Genomic DNA, 20,393 nt, shown 5'->3' on the forward strand with positions numbered 1-20,393 from the left:
CACCTGGAAAAGTAAGTTTGCACAATGTTTTATCAACTACTTAACTGAATTTTTTTTAAAAAAATATTTGTTTATTTTTCAGAGAGAGAGAGAGACAGAGACAGAGCATGAGCAGGGGAGGGGCAGAAAGAGAGGGAGACACAGAATCCGAAGCAGGCTCCAGGCTCTGAGCTGTCAGCCCCGAGCCCAACGTGGGGCTCGAACCCACAAGCTGTGAGATCATGATCTGAGCTGAGGTCGGAGGCTCAACCGACGGAGCCACCCAGGCGCCCCTTAACTGAATTTTTTTATTAGTCTGACTGATTAACCGTCTGCTTTAGTAGGGTGTTACATGCAATCTCAATAAGCTACTTAAAGATCGAAGTTGACGTATTAGTTCCATCATTGGTTTCCCCTGACATCTCACAACACTGAGGAGGATTCCCAAAGTATAGCTTTCTACCCATCTGTCTGTCAGTCTGTCTCCCTATCTCTGCTTCTATCCACCTAATCGGTCCTGCCACACAGGCTCTAAATTACTTAGCTTCAGTGCGCTCAATTTGCAAAGACCATGATGTGGACATCATCTGGAGTTCCACTACTCGGCGATCCTTTTCGTATGACAGGACGTCTGGAGGATTCCATAGTTTGTTATGTTTCCGGAGCTGTAACCTACTTCTTCAGCTGGAGGCAAACTTGTGGAGACAAAGGATCATGTATTACTATTTTCATTGTCTATAGTTGTCTTGTACAAAAGCTTAGCATCTTAAAACAGCACCCATTACCTCACACAATTTCTGAGGATCAGGAATTTAGGAGGGGCTTAGCTAGGAGCTTCTAAATCAAGGGATCTCATGAAGTTGCTGGCATGCTGTCGGCCAGGACTACAACCTCCTGAGAAGTCATCTGATAGCTTGACCAGGTCTAGAGGATCTACTTCCTAGATGGCTCGCTCAGATTGCTAGTGGCAGAAGGCCTCAGTTCATCACAATGTGGCCTTCGCAGGGCTCACACGGTACGTCAGCTGTTTTCCCTAGAGCAAGTGATGAGGAAGAGCGGCCAACAGTGCCTTTTGAAGACTCAGTCTCTGAAGTCCCACACTACCATTTCTGCTTCATTTGATTGGTTAGCAGCAAGTCACTAAATCCAGCCCACATTCAAGGGGAGGGAAATTAAGCTTGACCTCTTTTAGCAAAAATCGCACCTCAGGTAAACTTCATTGGCTACAATACTGGCACTGCGCAAAGCTTAGGCTCTGCTTCTTGAAGGTAAGAGTATCAAAAAATTGGGGGAATGATTGGGGGACATGTTTGAATTTGAATTTTATTTTTTTTAAAGGTTTTTTTTTAATTTTTTTTTTTAATGTTTATTTATTTTTGAGACAGAGAGAGACAGAGCATGAACGGGGGAGGGTCAGAGAGAGGGAGACACAGAATCTGAAACAGGCTCCAGGCTCTGAGCTGTCAGCACAGAGCCCGATGCGGGGCTCGAACTCACGGACCTCGAGATCATGACCTGAGCCGAAGTCGGCCGCTTAACCGACTGAGCCACCCAGGCACCCCTAAAGGTTTTTTTAAAAGTAATCTCTACACCCAACATGGGGCTCAAATTTACAGCTCACATATCAAGAGTCACAGGCTTACTGGGACACATGAGTGGCTCTGTCCTTTAAGCATCCGACTTCAGCTCAGGTCATGATCTCACAGTTCCTGAGTTCAAGCCCTGCGTCAGACTCTGGTGTGACAGCTCAGAGCCTAGAGCCTGTTTTGGATTCTGTGTCTCCATCTCTCTGCCTTTTCTCCATTCATGCTCTCTGTCTCTCTCTCTCAAAAATAAACATTAAAAAAAAAAAAAAAAAGAGTTGCAGGTTTACTGACTGAGCCAGCTAGCCCCTCCCTCCATCCCCCCTCCTTCTCAGGGATGTATCTTTAAAATTTAAAAAAGTTTTTATTTTTTAAATGTTTGCTTATTTATTTATCTTTTGAGAGAGAGAGCAAACTGGTGAGGGACAGAGAGAGAAGGAGCAAGAAATCCCAAGCAGGCTCCTCACTTTCAGTATAGAGCCCAACATGGGGCTTGAACTCATGAACCCTGAAATCATGACCTGAGCCTAAACCAAGAGTCTGAGACTCAGCTGAGCCACCCCGGTGCCCCACCACCATTAATTTTTTAATGGCATCTTCAGAGTTTACCTATGAGCCAGTCCTCAATTTTTATTTATTTATTTTTGTTGTTGAATGTGTGATTTACCAAAGTGAGGTATAGAAGTGTGATGTGATTTTTTTTTAATGTTTATTTATTTTGAGAGAGAGAGAGCGCACACACATGGGAGGGGGAGAGGGAGAGAGAGAGAGAATCCCAAGCAGTTTCCACACAGCAGCATGGACCCCGCACGAGGCTGAAACCCAGGAACCAAAAGATCATGACCTGAGCCAAAATCAAGACTTGGACCAACCAACTAAGCCACCCAGGAGCCCCTTAATAAGAAATATATGTTCTGTCTTCCTTCCCATTTGTGGCACAGAGCTCCCAACCCCCCCCCCCCCCCCCCCCCAATTCCCTAAGGGATAAAATCAACAAAGGTGTCTCTTGTTATGTTAATGACGTGACTTTTTGACCTCACCTAAAGGTGAGGGGAAAGGCTGGCTGCTGGGAGAACCAATCACGTGTTTCGAGGGTTGGAATTTTTCAGTCCCGCCCCTGAACCTCCGGGGAAGAGAGAGGGCCTTGGGGTTGAGTCCGTGGCCAATGGCCAGTGATTTAGGCAATCACGTCCGTGTAGTGAAGTCTCCATAAAAATCGCGCAAGGACGCGGTTCAGAAAGCTTTCGGGTTGGTGAACAGCTGGGGATCTGCGGGACACCCGGAGAGGGCCTGGACGGTCTCTGCCCTTTCCCCCTGCCTTGCTCTTTGCATCTCTTCTACCTGGCTGTTCCTGAATTATATCCTTCTATAGTAAGTAAAATGTTTCTCTGAGTTCTGTGAGCCTCTCTAAGCTAACCAATTAATGGAACCCAAGGAAGGAGGAGGTTGTGAGAACCTCTGTTTTACAGCCTTTGGGTCAGAAGCACAGGTTAACCTGTGTCAGAATGGAGTTGATACCCAGCTTGTGTGCCCAGATAATTGGTGGTATGGAGAACACCCCCCAACATGTTGGAAAATTGGGTGCTCAGAACACCAAAAGGAGCAAATCCAGATTGTATCTCCAAATATTTGCTCTTGTTTCGAACTTTATAGAAAAGTTTTAATTTATGTTTATCATTTATTAATGTATCAATTAATAAAATGCCTTAGGTATACATTTATTAATAGGTTTATCCTTATCTTTGATAGGCAGATTATTCGAGCCCAGGTCTCAACCTAGAACTATTAACTCAGAATTTCTTGGAGAGTAGGGCTTGGTATTGGCGTTTTGCATAATTCCTCAGGTGATTCTAAATACAGCTAGCAATAAGAACCGCTGAACTAGATAACTTTGGATGTCATTTTCACTTCCAATTTTCTATGATTTATTCTCTTCTATAAGAGTCTTGTGGCATTACAGCTGTTCCCTTTTGCAAGATGTATACAAGGATGTATCTACCCACGGGGTTCCAAAAGACAGTACAGAAAAAGAAAATAGGTGTTTCTTGACCTCCTGGCGCATAGTGTTTTTTTTTTAGGTATTTGGTTATATGAAAATTATATTCTCAATTACTAATTCTTTTCTTTGACAGAATGCCCTGGATACCACTTAAGTCCATTTCAGTTGCTAGATTTTGACTAAGATTATAACCAAATGAGGGATAGAATATCTCTCAGCTGGGGTAGGAGGAGGAATTCAAGAAACCACAGAGGATGCCTCAGAGATTCGCTGTGAGGGAGGACTTGGTATTCTTCAGATACATATCTTGGAGTTTGCTGGCTGAGCTTATAACTAGATGATTTCCTGCTTCATATAAACACTACACCCCAGGGTAAAGCTAGAGGTCTCAGCTTCCTTCCCAGCCTTCCTTCTGTGTTTTTATATGCAGGGCTTTAACTAAGTCACTTCTCTTTGGCTACATACAGATTTTTCTCTCCTCTGGGTGGAGCCGAGCTCACTGAAAACAGGATAATTTTGAAAACACCACACCTATAATTGAAAAGGATTTCTGAAGGCCTTTTATGATCTTTTTCTATTGCCTCTTACGCCATCCAAAGTCAAACCAGCTGACTCCAGAACCCAAGTGGCAGCTGTTCAGTCTTGGCACCAAATAATCCTTGAGACCCAGGGCATGACTCTTCAGTGAGCTCAGTTGCAACCCATGAGGATCTCTGACTACTTTCTAATTATTTCCATTGCAAAAGGCCCTGAGTTATTTAATGAATCATGTCATTTTTATTGAAATGTAAACTAAGGGTGATAAAAGGCCTATGGCCACACACACAAGAATCATATCTTCATAACTGGGGTCAAGAGGAAGTAGATCTGTACATATTCACTGTATACTTGGGTCATGAGCACCAAAGATGGTGACCAGTGGTAAGGATCAGATCACCTCTACCATACATATCAGGAAGGGTAGGGATTATGATTTATTTCTCAAAAGAAGAAAAAAGAAGAAAATGGTGTGTCTTTGTCTAACGATAGATGGATGCAAATGTGACTTTTACAAATTATTCCTTACGCTACCAAGTCTCTTGTTAATAATACCATAAGAATAATAATCTTGGTCACCAACAATATGTTAGGCACTGCTTCATGTCCTTTATACACTTTATCTTATAGAATCCTCCTAACTTTCCTAAAACCTTTTTACTTATCACTGTGTTACAGAAGAGGAAACTGAAATCCAAAACTATGAAGTCCTTTACCCGATAGAAATTTCTACTCAGTCTCTTTCTATTTCTTTGCTTTTCTAGCTTTCTTTCTGTTCTACCTTCATTTCTCTCCCTCCCTCCCTCTCTCCCTCTCTCTCTCTTTTTTTTTTTTTTTTTTTTTTTTTTTGACTTCCCTTTCATTTACCTCTTTGGGCTTCATAAGCAAGAAGTTCAGAATCTTTGAAGCATAAATGTTGAACTCAAATAAGAAAAGACAAGTATAGCCCTGGTCAATGTGAAATTGTTGTGCAAAGAAGGAAAAAAAGCCAGGTCAATAAGAACAAGTATTTACTCCTTACCAAACCCTTCCCCCACCGTACTGTCTTCAGAAGAAGTTGGCTAGCTCACCCGACTGCCAAAACAAGTTTCAGGAGGGAGAAGTAAATGAGCCTTGCAACAACATTTGCCACACCTCCTACCCACCTCCTTTGAGAACAGGATGGTAAACATCCCCTCTACTGATCTAGTTTCACTTCAGCTCTCAACACGGTACTATTTTGGGGTCAAACACCCTAAGAAACCTGGATGACTCAGACACGTGAATTTTTTTTTTAAATTTTTTTGATATTTATTTTTGAGAGAGAGACTGAGAATGAGCAGAGGAGGGGCAGAGAGAGAGAGAGAGAGAGAGAGAGAGAGAGAGAGATAGAGAGACACAGAATCTGAAGCAGGCTCCAGGCTCTGAGCTGTCAGCACAGAGCCCTACACGGGGTTTGAACTCATGAACTGTGAGATCATGACCTGAGCCGAAGTCGGAAGCTCAACCGACTGAGCCACCCAAGACACCCCAGACATGTGAATTTTTAACCATTATAATGCCTTCCATGTGTACAACTCTTAAAAAGAATATTCTCACATGTCCTCTCTTACAATCAACTACATTATTCATTAAAGTGTATGCGAAGTTCGAGAGAAAAGTGAGGATGGTGTTCCCCTAAGTTAGCTTGAGACCATGATTAAAAAAAAAAATCCTATCTTTATTGTCCATTTTAATAGTTTTCTAATGCGATTTCATGCAAGAGAAAGGACTTGGCACAAACTAGAGCTGCTTCTGGAGACATCTGTCTAAAGAGCCATGGGTAGGCTCCCCCAATATATGCAAACTGTCAATATAACAATGAAATGTTGGACCCTTCTTCCTGCCTGTCAGATCCCTCCCTGTAACCTCCTAGAAATGTCTATTGCTCTTCTAGATGACTCATGAATGGGAAAGATCTTAAAGTTACAAGGACTTAGAAAGACATTTGCATGGAAAATTGGAGAATTAGATCAGGAAAATTAACCTAAGGGTTTAATTCATCTTTACACTTGTCTTGTGACCTATCAATATATTGATCTTTCTAGGGTTTGTAAAGGGAACTTGTATGAGATTGATACACTCCCCTTAATTTCTACCTCAAAGCGTTTCTGTTTAGCCCAATGGTCTCAGCAGTCCAAGCCCTTCCCAGCAGCCTTGTACAGGTGGTTTAAGAAATGGAAAGAACTAAATGGTAATTCCTACCAGACACAGGAATTTACAGATCCACACAGATTTAACATTAAATGGTAAAACGAAGAAGTCGAGAAGCCCTCACACCTCCGAGGAGCATTACCTGTTTGGAAAGTTACATTGGTTTGTTTCCTTCTGAAGCAGATAGTTGGAGTTAGAGATCTACTTTTGCAAATCAGGAAAATAAACATTTTAATCAACATGTAAAATGTTCATCTAATTTTACACACATAGGGTGAACATAAAATTTATTTAAACCAAGACACTTGAAGGAAGTAAAGGGGGCGCTACGAACAATCACACCAGGGCAACAGATAATAAACCTAGACTGTCTAGGGCAAAACAGGACATGTGATCAACCCACCCATAAGTGAACATTTGAAACAGTTTTTCTCTGTTCCTCATAATCTTTTTATTACATCCAAGTGGCAAGGATATTGTTCACTTTCTTTTTTATACTGAGAAGTAAATTTGTTCCACTTTCTTGAAAAATAATCCTGTGTTCTAGGTCTCAGCTAATCTGTTTTGAGTCTCATTGTGTATTTTATTTCTGTAAAACTGAGATGTTGGCTTTCCACATACCTACATTTCTGTGAACCCTCTGGAAGATAATTTTAAAATAGCTGCAGTCCTTCCCACTATTTCAACATTTATTCAAAGACATTTAGTTTTATTTTGAATAACTACAAAGTTCATTTTGGAGGTAAAGTGTCTGCTTCTTCCCCTGCCCCGGACCATTCTCCAATTTTAGTAGAGCAATGGAATTCGCCTTTTAGAATAATTTTTAGTACCTGAATACATCATCAATTTACTGTTCGTTTTGAGATATCATGAACTAACTTAATTTCAGCTTCCACCCAAGGTGTCCTTTGCCTGCTTATTTTATAGATAGATCAATGCAATAGATTGACTATTGCAGATCTTAAGAGGGCTCATTGGAGTACATTTGAAAACTTAAATTTTATATAACAGAGTGTTATATTTTCTCCTGCTCTAAACGCTTTTATTTTATTTTGTTTTAATTTGCTATAAACATTTTTTTAATGTTTGTTTTTGAGAGAGGGAGAGAATGAGTGGGGGAGGGGCAGAGAGAGAGAGGGAGACAGGATTGGAAGTGGGCTCTGTGCTCACAGCAGAGAGCCGGATGTGGGGCTCGAACTCATGAAAAGTGAGATCATGACCTGAGCCTAAGTCAGATGCTCAACCAACTGAGCCACCCAGATGCCCCGCTATAAACGTTTTGTAAGCATTCTCAGATTGTTTGGAACTAGGTGGAATACAACCAACCGCCTATAAGGTTGTGATGGGAGAAGAAACGAGGGTGTTTAGAATGGCGACATTCTGAAATTTAAGCAATGGTGGATTAGGGGCAAGGATGACACAGTACCAGTAAGAAACAGAGAGGCTATCTTAAAACACATGAGTCCTCCAGGTTGGATTGCAAGTGTTTTTCTCCCTTGTATTAGCGTCCAAATATTAGCTTTCCTTTCTGTGTTAGTTGACATAGTTGCTTAAGGTAAAGACATTAAGGAATATCTAGAATACCTGTTTTCCAATAAAATTACCAGCCATTTATGAACATTCTGCTCTAGTATCTAACTTTTTTCCTTTAGTTTTTTTAATGTTTATTCATTTTTTTAAGACACACACACACACACACACACACACACACACACACACACACACACACACAGTGCAAGTTGGGGAGCGGCAGAGAGAGAGGACACAGAATGTGAAGCACGCTCCAGGCCCTGATCTGTCAGCGTGGAGCCCTATGCGAGACTTAAACCCACAAACTGCAAGATCATGACCTGAGCCCAAGTCGGATGCTTAATCAACTGAGCCTCCTAGGCGCCCCCAATTTTGTTTTAAGATTTTATTTTTCGGTAATCTCTACACGCAATGTAGGGCTTGAACTTAAAAACCCAAGAGCAAGGGTCACATGTTCTACTGACTCAGCCAGTCAGGTGCCCCTAGAATATAACTTATTGGCTCTGGGAAACTGTTCTGGATTTTTCCAGAGTAGGCAATGCCATGATCAAATATGATTTAGTCAGATTAATTGGCCAATGAATAAAAGAATAAACTAACATTTATACAGTGCTTGTTCTGAACTGAGTACTCTAAGTATTGTATATCAATTATATCACTTAATTAAAAGAAAAGTAAGATAATTTTGTGACATCCATTCTCCAGGTGAAAAAATGGGAGCTATTTCTGTTGAAATAACTTGCCTGAGTTCGTATAACAATGAAAGGGTGGAGCTAGGAATCCAATCCAGGCAGGATAGTGCTGAGGGTTGTCTGATCATTCACTACACTCTTAAGACTGACTAGGAAAAGATACTGAAAGCCCAGAAAAAGATACAAGACTATTTCATTGGTCCAAACACAAGAGAATGAGGCAAGGGGACAGGGAGGGTAAGGGAGAAGTTACAAATAAAGAAACAGTAGCTCTGTGATGTTCTTTGGATTCGTTAGGTTATAAAGAAAGCAAAAGATAAGATTAGTGTGATTAATAGGAATAATGTGGCTGGGAAGCCCTGATTTAAAAAAAAAAAAAAAAAAAAGGCTTTGTTGGATGGGGGAATAATTTCTCTTTGGACATTCTGAATTGAAAGGATACCTGGAATAAACAAAGAAGTTTGGCATGTTGATATTTAGTTTGCAAAGCAAAATAAAGTACCCAAATAAATGTCTGGTGTGTTTCTCCACTGTGTTCCCCCTTATTAAGAGAAAATTCTATTGGTAGAATGTATAGGATATCTACTATCAAGAACTGTATAAAAGAAGTATTATAATTTTGTTGCAGAAATGATTACAGGCTCTTGAGAGCTAAAACAGCTTGTTCAAGGGGCAGACATCTGGGTGGCTCAGTCGATTCAGCATCTGACTCTTGATCTTGGCTCAGGTCATGATCTTACGGTTCACAACATCAAGCCCTGCATCAGGTTCTGTGCTGTGTCAGCATGGAGACTGCTTGGGATTCTCCATCTCTCCGTCTCTCTTTGCTCCTCTGCCACTTGTGCACAAGTGTTCTTTCTCAAAATAAATAAGCATTAAAATAAAATAAAACATTATATTTTTTTAAAAAATGAAATAACTTACCAAGGTCACACAGTTTGTAAATAACCACAACTTTTGTGTTTTCTTGGTAATCAATAATTATAAGTCAGAGCACTCCTCACTAATGATGACTATCCATCCCTTAAGCAAAGAGACCTCAAAGTGTGAAGAGGAGAGAAGAAAGAATAAGTAACAGATTAATGCATGAATAAATGCATGTTATGTAAATTTTAAGCAGAAACAAATTTTCTCCACTTGGAATTTTATTTTTCTGCTTCCAGTAAACCATGTGGGTTGTTATAAAAATATTACCCAAAATTTAACCTTTCTAAAAAATTTTTCTAAATGAAAAATCGTTTGTCTCTAATCCCTTAGTTATTGTTTGGCAACCCTTAATATACATTAGTGTGATCTCAAGATGTTTCTACTTGGAGCCTACATAGATGTTGGGCTTGGGCTCCTCTAGGAACTACAGCTGTCCCAGAGGATTGGGTAGCAACTTGGAGTCTGCTTTGTTCAGAAATCCCTGCTAAACCATAGTTTATTGTTCACTGGGCAAACATACCTTAGGCACTACATATGTCTTTGTATGTGTGTTAATTTACCTTTTAAAGCACTAATGGGAACAGAGGTTTGTTTGTGGTAAGTGAATCTTGATAGGTCAACTTCACCTTGTTTAGAGGTATTTTAATTTGTTCCAGGTAGACGTTAATTTGTCTAGTTTATTGACTGGAAGTTATAATTCAGTGGCAAAATGAGAGCAGTGTGTTCTTTTCCTTTTGACAGATTCATGTCCGTCCGAGTACATCATCAACAAAAGATGACCTACCCATACAACTTTTTAAGCCCTTGCTGGAAAAGTCCAATGGTGGCCATAAAAAGTTAGTCTTTATCTATGCTCAGAATCCTGTTTCATAAACTCAACTTTTTTTTTTTTTTTTTTTTTTTAAAGATAGGGTAGGTTAGTAACTAGCTGTTTTCTGAAACTGATCAACCTATCTTTGAGACCAGTTTAATTTGTAGCTGGTGTGAATTTAGTCATTCCCTAGAACCGAGGTCCTCAAATTTTAGCATGCCTCAGAACCACCTGGAGGGCTGGGCCCCAGCCCCAGCACTTATGATTTAGTAGTTTTGGTAGGGGTAAGGCCCGAGAATGTGCATTTCTGTCAGGTTCCCAAGTGAAGTGGCTTCTCCTGGTACCACCCTTTGAGAACCCCTGCCCTAGGAAGAGTTCTCTCTCCCTGGTGGGGACTGAGAGCAATAACATCCAAGTTGTGAAGGCTTCTCTAGAGAGGTTAACATGTGGTCAATGAACATGTGGTCATTAGGTCTGTTTTTGGTTTGTTTTCTTACTGTTGGTATTTGTCGGGGGAAGGACGAAGTGAAGAAAAAGGTGTCTTCTGATACTCATGCCTAGACCTTGTGATATTTGATGAAATTTCTATCAATACATGCTTCTAAATCTAGTACCTCTGCTTTACATCCTCTCTCCCCCACCAAAAACGGAACAAAGCAAAATCTAAACTAAATGTTGCGGTCTCTTACCAGCACTTAAAAAGTTAACGACACCAAATAGAATTGCTCAGGTCAGCGGAGGGTAAAACCAGCATTTGGAAATGCTGTGAGAACACAAATAGTTGAAACTGTGGAAGAGGCCTGAGGAAATTACAGAGGGAAAACTTTCCGCCCAAGGTTCCAGTTGCCAAGGAGTTTGTGTAGGTTGCTGGAGACCTCACCCCTCCGTGGCTCCTCTGTGACTCAACTGTGTCCCTGGGAAGCCTCCTATTCGGCAACCAGAGCAAACTCAGAACCTCCTCCTTTGCTCTTACTGGGATGAAACGCACCAGAGAGCTTTGGTTTCTAAAACACGGATGTTTCTGATCAAGTGGACAGTAGCAGAGCCTGTCCTCTGATTCCTAGAAGCCAGTCTGGTTCTGGCCTAGGTGCAAAGGTTGGAATAGAGAAACTGTATAATGGGTCTGGCTGCAGCAGCAGGAGGGGAGGAGGGCAAGGCTGCCATATGCTTGGACCCCACTTGGAGATCTGGTTGGGCTTGGCACATCAAGGTCACTCATGTTACAGTCTTGGATTCCAGCTCCACTCCCCCTCTTTTTTGGAGTGGGATGGCCTTCTACAGGTAGAAACTCCCACACATGAAACAGCTTTTCCCTCTGGGCACATTTTATTTCTGCCATTTCACATTTTGCCCTTGCCGGTCCAAATTCAGTAATAACCGGAGGCAAATACGCAATTTTCCTTTCCCAAAGAGGAGAGCATAATCTAATGCTGCAGTGCTTAATCAAAAACTGTTTCTTGGTTTAGATCCGTGCTTCTCACACTTCAACAGGCATGTCATTATCTGGGGATCTTGTTAAAAAGTAGAATCTGATTTAGTAGGTCTGGGTTGGGTCCTGAGATTATGAGTTTCTAGGAAACTGCCAGGTGTTGATGCCGCTCCTCTGAAGACCCCTGCTTTGAATAGCAAGGGGATTAGTGTTCAGCCCAGGCTCCTTAGGGTCAGCCAGAGGGGCTGTTAATTTGCTTGCTGTTTTTGAAGAGTGATACCCAGGTGCCCAGAGATTTTGATTTGACTGGCCTAGCATTTTTTCAAGAGCTTCCTAAGTGATTTATTACATAACCAGGATTGAGAAAATAAACCCAAATTAATTTTTTTTAAACTATGAGTAGCTATCATTAGTGAGTCAGAATCGGAAACATTATAAATATGGTTTAAGTGAAATAGAATTGAACAGAACACAGTAGAGCACATTGTAGCAGTGTGAATACTGTCTGGTGAAGCTTTACAGCTATGTGTCTGCGAATATACAGTGGTCCATGTAAAACTATTGAGGTTACAGTCAAAACCTCTTGAGAAGTCTCTGTTGCAGCTACTTAACTTTGCCATCACAGTGTGAAAGTACATCTAGACACTGTGTAAGCTCATAGGCATGGTTGTGTGAAATTTGCATTTGATTCAGTTTTTTTTACATATCATAAAATATTTTCTACTGGTTACTTTTCAGCCACTTAAATACAGAAAATTAGCCCATGGGCCCTGTCTAGATTGCCAGCCTTGATTGAGATATCTTGGTTTTTGCCCTCTGCTTGATTTAATCAGTTATAGCCGATGGCTTCCGGCCTGATCCCAAAATAGCATCCTATTATGATGACTACTTCATCCTTTGTATTTCCATTAAAAATACCTGGATTTAGAGGTGCGGCCTTTTGTGGTTGTTAGTAATAATAATAATTGTTATTGTTAAAAAAAATAGTATTTTGGACTTTAAAAATCTATGTCAGTGGGGCTCCTGGCTAGGTCAGTCAGAAGAGCATGTGACTTTTGCTCTGATGAGTTCAAGCCCCACATTGGGTATAGAAATTATTTAAGTAAAACTTTAGGGAAAAAAAATCTACGCTAAGTCCTATGTTAAATATGGCAGAGTAATTTTAGTTAAGAATAACTCAATCACTGGATAGAACACATGTGTCTTCACACTTTTTTTGTGTAGCAGAATTTCACTTTAATTATAAAATCCCAATACTTTGATTAATAAATTGTCAGTTTATCATGAAAAATAGATTTAAAGGTATGCTTTACAAATAATAGAAGACAAATAAATACCAAATGTAAGTTCCTTACCAGAAAACATGATTCTTTCCACTATTTACAGAAAACTTTTTAATTCTCTTTTGTTTTTAATTTTTTTAATATTTATATTTGAGAGAGTGTGAGCAGGGGAGGGGCAGATTGAGAGGAAGACAGAACCCGAAGCAGGCTCCAGGCTCTGAGTTGTCAGCACAGAGCCTGATGCTGGGCTCAGACTCACAAACCGTGAGATCATGACCTGATCTGAAGTTGGACAGTCAACCACCTGAGCCACCCAGGGACCCCAAAACCTCTGTTCTTGAGCAAAAGACTAAACAAGTTCGCTGAAAACCATGGTTAAAATACTACTTCTTTCCCCAGTTACTTGGGATATCCTACATTGTAGTAACCTGCTGGTGCATTTTATTTTTGGCCACTCAAGGGCCAAGAGATAAAAGGTCATTGGGTACTTGTGGGGGTGAAAAAGAGTGTTCCACTTATTTGGGTTACGATAATAAATATTTATTGAATGCTCACTGTGTACCTGGTATTAAACTTAGCCTCTGAAGAAAAGGCAGGTAAAAAAAAACAGACCATAGGGGCATCTGGGTGGCCCAGTTGGTTAGGAGTCTGACTTGGCCTCAGGTCATGGTCTCACGATTCATGAGTTTGAGCCCTGTGTGGGGCTTTCTGCTCTCAGCACGGAGCCCACTTAAGATCTTCTGTCCCCTCTCTCTCTGTCCCTTCCAGTCTCGTACTTTGTCTCTCTCTCAAAAATAAATAAACATTAAAAAAACAAACAAGCAGCAGATCATGACTTCTGAGCTCCTGGAGCTTTCAATATAATGGCAGAAGCAGCTATTGAGGAGTTCCAGATAAATCTGTAATTACCAACTATGTTAAAACCAGATGGAAGTGCTGTGAAGAGAGTTTAACAAGAGGGGCCCAGATTTGAACAGGTGCTTTACGGGAGTCATCATTGAAGAGTGACATTTCAGTTGAGTCCTAGGAGAAGCAGAGATTACTTATTTAAGATGAGAGTGGAGGAAATCCCTTCCCAGGCAGGGAAGATCCTGCATGAAAACTCCGAAGGGGAAAAGCAGGTGGCAGGCAGTTTCAAAGGGCTGCGAGGCCATTGCAGCCAGAGCTAAGAGAGGCAGGGGGAGGGCTGTACAAGCTATGAGGAGAGAAATTGACAGGCCAGATCACACCGGTACTCATGGCCTGGTGAAGACACTGGCTTTTATTCTAAGGGTGGTGAGAGTGCTTATTAAGCCTTTTTTTTTTTTTTTTTTAATGTTTATTTATTTATTTTGAGAGAGAGCGCACACATGCATGCGAGCAGGGGAGGGACAGAGAGAGAGAGAGAGAGAGAGAGAGAGAGAGAGAATCCCAAGCAGGCTCTATAGTCTCAGCACAGAGTCTGATCTGGGGCTTGATCTCACCAACCGGGAGGTCATGACCTGAGCTGAAATCAAGAGGTGGATGCTTAACTGACTGGGCCACCCATGGGCCCCTTTAAACTTTTAATATAGAGTAGTTACATGTACAGATTTGCATTTTTAGTCTTTGAGGGGGCCAAACTCATGTTTGGTTTGGTTTGGTTTGTCTTCAGGTGCCCAAAGAGTAGCCGTTAGTAGCATATTACCTGTTGCTATTAAAATAAATGCCCTGCATCACTCTGGCTGCTGTTTATTTTATTTTTTATTTATTTTTTTAACATTTATTCATCTTTGAGAGACAGAGTGTGAGAGGGGTAGGGACAGAGAGAGAGAGGGAGACACAGGATCTGCAGCAGGCTCCAGGCTCCAAGCTGTCAGCACAGAGCCCGACGTGGGGCTCGAACTCACAAACTTAAAGATCATGACCTGAGCCACAATTAGACGCTTAACCGACTGAGCCACCCAGGCACCCCTGGCTGCTGTGTGGGAAATAGACAGGGGGAGACAGTGCCAAGAATGAAAGTGGGAAGACTTGTTGCAGGATGCTGTGCTCCCAGCAAGAGATGGTGGCATTTTGGACAAGTGACCGTGATAGAGATGGGGCGAGGAGGAAAAGAGGCGTGACGTGTTTCAGAAATAGAATAATTGGATTGATTACTGACTGCATGCAAGGAGGAGAGGAAGAGGAAAAAATTAAAGATGATGCCCAGACTTTCCTTGGATCACTATGTGAAGAGGGACATAGGAGAAGATGTAGGTTTTAAGGGATAGAGTGATCAATTTTGAAAACTTTTAATTTGAGATGTCTATAAAATGGTGAATGTGGGACATCAAGGAAGCAGGTATACAGGGCTGGAGATCAAAAGAGAGGATTAGGATGACAGTATATACAAGGCAGTCCCTGACATGTGTGTCAATTTACTTGTTGTGATGAATGCTAATTTAGTACCTATTCTATGCTGAGCAGTGCTCTAGTTACTGAGACTATAAAGATAAAATAGGTGAAGTTTCATATATGAAGCCCTTTGAAGATATGGTACTTATATGAACCAGAACATACAGGTAGAGAGAACAGGAGAAAGAGGAGTGTCTCAAGAAGGTGATAGTTAAGGTGAAAATAAAGACCGAGAACAAGCCATTCAAAGATCTGGAAAAGTGCTCCCGACCAGGGAGATAGCAACTGCAAAGTTCCTGAAGGAGAAGTGAGCATCGTATGCTTGGGGAACAGTGAGAGACCTGGTATGGCAGGTGTGAAGTCAACAAAGAAGGAACTAGAAGAAAGAAGGGTGTGAATCATATGGAACCTTAGAGTCCATGGAATAGTTTCTCTAAGTATGGTGGGAGGTCATTAGAGGATTTTGTATAGGGAGCGATGTTATATGATTACCATTTTTCAAAAACCTGTTGAGCTTGTAGAATCTAGTGAGGAACAGGGAGATCCATCAAGATACTACTAGAATCCTCCTGTTCCTACTTTAGTGCTATGGGCTAAACTAACGTCCTACCCAAAATGTACATGTTGAAGCCCTGGCCCCCACTGTGATGCTCTTTGGAGATGGGACTTTGTGGAGTAATTAGGTGCAGATGAGGTCGTGAAGGTAGAGCGTTTATAAGAATTAGGATTTAGAGCCCTTATAAGAATAAATACCAGAGAGTTTGCTCTTTGTCTCTAGTGTGAAGACATGGTCTGAAGGAAGCCATCGGCAAGGCAGGAAGAGGGTCCTCATCCAAATCCTGATCATACCGGCACCATGATTTCAGACTTCCAGCCTCTAGAACTGTACGAAAAATCTATGCTCTCTAGGCTGACTTGTCTGTGGTATTTCTTTTTTTTTTTTTTTAATTTTTTTTTAACGTTTTATTTATTTTTGAGACAGAGAGAGACAGAACATAAACGGGGGAGGGGCAGAGAGAGAGGGAGACACAGAATCAGAAGCAGGCTCCAGGCTCCGAGCCATCAGCCCAGAGCCCGACGCGGGGCTCAAACTCACGGACCGCGAGATCGTGACCTGAGCTGAAGTCGGCCGCTCAACCGACTGAGCCACCCAGGCGCCCCGTCTGTGGTATTTCTTATGGCAACCTGAGAAGACCAGTAGAGTCCAAAAGCAAAAAATGACCTGTGGAGGTTGGTAGGGCCTATTCCTTGCTGAGTAAGTAATCTGGGCAGAGTTCTGATTTCCAGTGTGATCAAAGTAGAGGGTTTCCCTGGCAAGACCACTGGGGTTTTGACTAAGCTTGAGCTCTTGGAACAGTGAAGACAGGAGAACATCTTCTAGGCTCTGGCAGCTCCTTTCCCGTCTTTCAGTTTCCCTATCACACTTGTTTTCTGTCTCCAAAAAAGACCAAGCCATAAACGGGAGGAGAGCATTTCCACAGGTTGTGGAATTAGTCAGTTCTCCAAGGACGCTCACAACTCCATCTGCTGGTATTTAATAGATCCCTCCAAGCCAGAAAAATCTATTGATGAGTGGTAGCCTATGATCGCCATTGCAGCCATAGTGCAATGTCGTAAAATGGTTGCCCGTCATCACAGTTATGTTGCAATTGCTTCTCACTACACTGAGCACACGAAAGGTCCGTATTTCTACGCGTCAAACGGAATTTTGGTGCTGGAGCTCCTTGGAGATACCTGCTGTGAGTGAAAGGTAATACTGTGACAGTTATTACTGTCTGGAGAGTGATCGCACAAACAAGTGCCAGCTGCCTGTCCCAGTCTGGGACTGTGTAACAGAGTGGGTCTAAATCAGACTGAAAAATCAAATCAGTTAACTTTAAATTATTTAAATTTTCCAGTGAAGCAAAACTGCAAGCATGCTAGACTATTCCTAGGTTACCTGTTTCACAGCAGTGCGTTAGTGTCTATTTTTCCTTCTGAGGAATGCAGAGGCCTGAAAACACAACAACAACCCATTTTTTGTTGGATGTTTGAACCTGTCCTGTTTTATTTCTCAATCTGGATCACTGAAGAAAAGCGTCCTACCCCCGCCATATTAAGTGAATCATAGCCAATTTTGAATTACTTTCCCAGGGCTGCATCAAAGTGGCCCCCTTGACTATGAGAGTGAGAGGTTATTAAGCCTGCGGCACGCATTCATTGGTCACCTGAACCTACAGTGGTCATTATCAGAAGTAGCTGAGAAGCTGACAAGTAGCTCCAAATAGAGACTGCTACCCCAACCTTTGCTCACCTAGTGAAATCTCCACAAAACTCGAAAAAGCCCTAAAATTCAGAGTCCCAGTTGCAGCCTAACACTGTTGTGAACTCGTGATTGCACCCCTGCATTACTGTGTCTCTGTTACTTCCCAAACCGTTTGTTCAAGGAACCCACTGAGATGGAAAGTAAACTTTCCTAATGCTGCTCAGACTTAAGGAGTGACAATGACAGAGATGGTCAAGTTTTTTTCAATTTTAGTTGAAAAAAAAAAACAAAGAAGAGGTTTAGACTAGATGACCAGAGACAATAGTGCTTAACAAAATATCTGTATGCTTTCTACATTCCCCAGCCTCCCTGACAGGTCTGGGCCATGTGACTAGCTCTGCACATAGGATGAGGGCAAAGGACCATGGTCACTTCCAGGCCTGGCCCCTTAAGATTCCCAGCCTGTTCCCTGTCTTGTTGTGGTGGTATAACAACAAGATGGTAGAAGTGATCACATATATATGAGACCAGCAAGGAAAAGAGAAATATGTATCTTGGTTATATTAAATCACTGAGATTTTTTAGTCTGTGTGCTGTCCTTCCCAGCACTGGTGATCCTGACTACTATGGACCAGTCTTCTGGCTGCCTTACAGAATTGGTATTCCAGCACTGTCCCTGGGTGGTGGGCCAAACTGATGAAGTAGTAGTCTTACCATGCTCAATTAGTAGTGATGTTAAGGCTTGGACTAATGGGCAGGAAAACTCAGTTAAATGCTTGCAGTTAAATGCATTATTGACCATACACACGAAGCAGTGGGATGAAAATTGTGGGAAACACCAAAAGAGTATACGTGACATTCATAGGAGATTCTATTAGAGTCAAGGGTAAAATAGTCAATGAATGAAACGGTTAAATAACAGTGGTTCTAACAAAGAAATTCAAAATCTAAGAATACCATTGTGGGTTGGACTTACCTGAAGAATCTTCAAGTAGAGTCAAAAGCATAGCACTGAATAAAACAAAAGAACAAAAGAAAATAAAAACAGTAAATGGTTGAGTCTAAAGAAGATTTTCTCTTGGGGTTTGCTCATGTTGGGTGCTAACTCTTCATTTTTTTAAAAAATATAATTTATTTTCAAATTGGCTAACATACAGTGTGTACCCTGTACTCTTGGTTTTGGGGGTAGATTCCATGGTTCATTGCTTACATACAACACCCAGTGCTCATACCAACAAGTGGGCGGTAACTCTTCAAAGCTGATAAATGTAAGGCTCAATGTCTCCATATATCGTTAGGCCTTAGAATGGCTTATAATTATTTTAAAAATCAAGAGCTTATTTTCTCATCAAAAAACCTTACTTTAGGGGCACCTGCCTGGCTCAGTTGGAAGACCATGCAATTCTTGATCTCCAGGTCATGAGTTCAAGCCCCACAGTGGGTGTAGGGATGACTAAAAAACATAAATTAATTTTAAAAATCCTTGCTTTATATGATAATTTCTCAAAGATAATAATATACAAGCAGCACATAGTATGTAACAAAGGCAACTCAAAAAGAGCAAAATACCAACAGCAAATTGGAAACAAAATCCACTATAGGGGTACCTGGGTGGCTCAGTTGGTTAAGCATCCAACTTCGGTTCAGGTCATCATCTCATGGTTTGTGGGTTTGAGCCCCACGTTGGGCTCTGTGCTGATAGCTTGGAGGCTGGAGGCTGCTTTGGTTTCTGTGTCTCCCACTCTCTTGGCCCTTCCCCCACTCATGCTCTGTGTCTCTCTGTCTCTCAAAAATGAATAAATGTTAACAAAAATTTAAATTTTTATGTATAAAAAATTAATATAAAATGCCAAGCCACAAATATGCTTAATTCCTTTCGATCATTGTGTCCATTTTTATCTTTATGCTTTAAATGCTTACCGTCAATATTTCATTCTGAATGATAGGGGCTATTTGTCCAAAACATACCTTCCTTATATGTTCTCAGAAATCAATAATCCCCTTGGAGAACCTCAAAGGAAGGTTTTTTTCAATCTCCCTTAACTTTGGTGGTTGATTTTTTTTTGTTTACTGAGTGAAATATATATCTGTAGACATGATGTTATTTTATTCTTTAAGGGAATTATTGATGTGGGAAACAAAGGCAAAGGAAAAGATTAAATTTCCTTGCTACTTACAGCCCATTGACAAGTCCTTGAGGCAGGCAGAGTGACCTTCTTCTGTGAGCTCAGCTGTTTTGATGATGACACTTTGCTAAGGGACGAAAGGCAATCTTAGCTTAACATTATCCTGACCCTCCAGGATCCTGTAAGTCTTTTTTAACATATAACAATTACTTTGGAAACTTACTTTATCTCAACCCCTCAAGGTCTATGTTGGCAATCATCCCCAAAGCATATAGCTCATTGATACACATCTGAAGGGTCTCATGACTAAGGTTTTATTAGATAGTAATAAATGACTTTTTTGTAACAAGAGCTACCCCCCCCTCAAGGTCCTGGGAACCTTGCTTCCAAGATTACTTAGAGACTGACTCCATTCCTAACCCCCTCCCAACCTAAAAGTGTGTAATTAGTCACCTGTTAAAACTCCAGTGCTGGGCCCCTGGGTGGCTCAGTTGGTTAAGTATCCAGCTTCGGCTCAGGTCCCGATCTCACAGTTTGTGGATTTGAGCCCCGAGTCGGTCTCTGTGTTAACAGCTCAGAGCCTGGAACCTGCTTCAGATTCTGTGTCTCCCTCTCTCTCTGCCCTTCCCCCACTCATGATCTTTCTCTTTCTCTCTCAAAAATGAATAAACATTAAAAACAAACCAAAACCAAAACAAAACCCCAAGGCAGCTCTATCTGCCCAC

At 41.4% G+C, this 20,393-nt stretch overlaps 1 long non-coding RNA gene across 1 annotated transcript; it reads right to left on the bottom strand.

Annotated features, from left to right (window-relative positions):
• Positions 1-237: 237 nt before the first annotated feature.
• Positions 238-20,158, bottom strand: LOC122201021. Its single transcript, XR_006194046.1, has 4 exons — positions 20,122-20,158; positions 19,720-19,795; positions 18,519-18,553; positions 238-674 (listed from the first exon to the last, which is right to left on the bottom strand). It is a non-coding gene; the product is annotated as an uncharacterized LOC122201021 (long non-coding RNA).
• Between the last annotated feature and the right edge of the window lie 235 nt (positions 20,159-20,393).

Source organism: Panthera leo, chromosome A1 (genome assembly GCF_018350215.1).
Source record: "Panthera leo isolate Ple1 chromosome A1, P.leo_Ple1_pat1.1, whole genome shotgun sequence".
Classification (NCBI taxonomy): Eukaryota; Metazoa; Chordata; class Mammalia; order Carnivora; family Felidae; genus Panthera; species Panthera leo.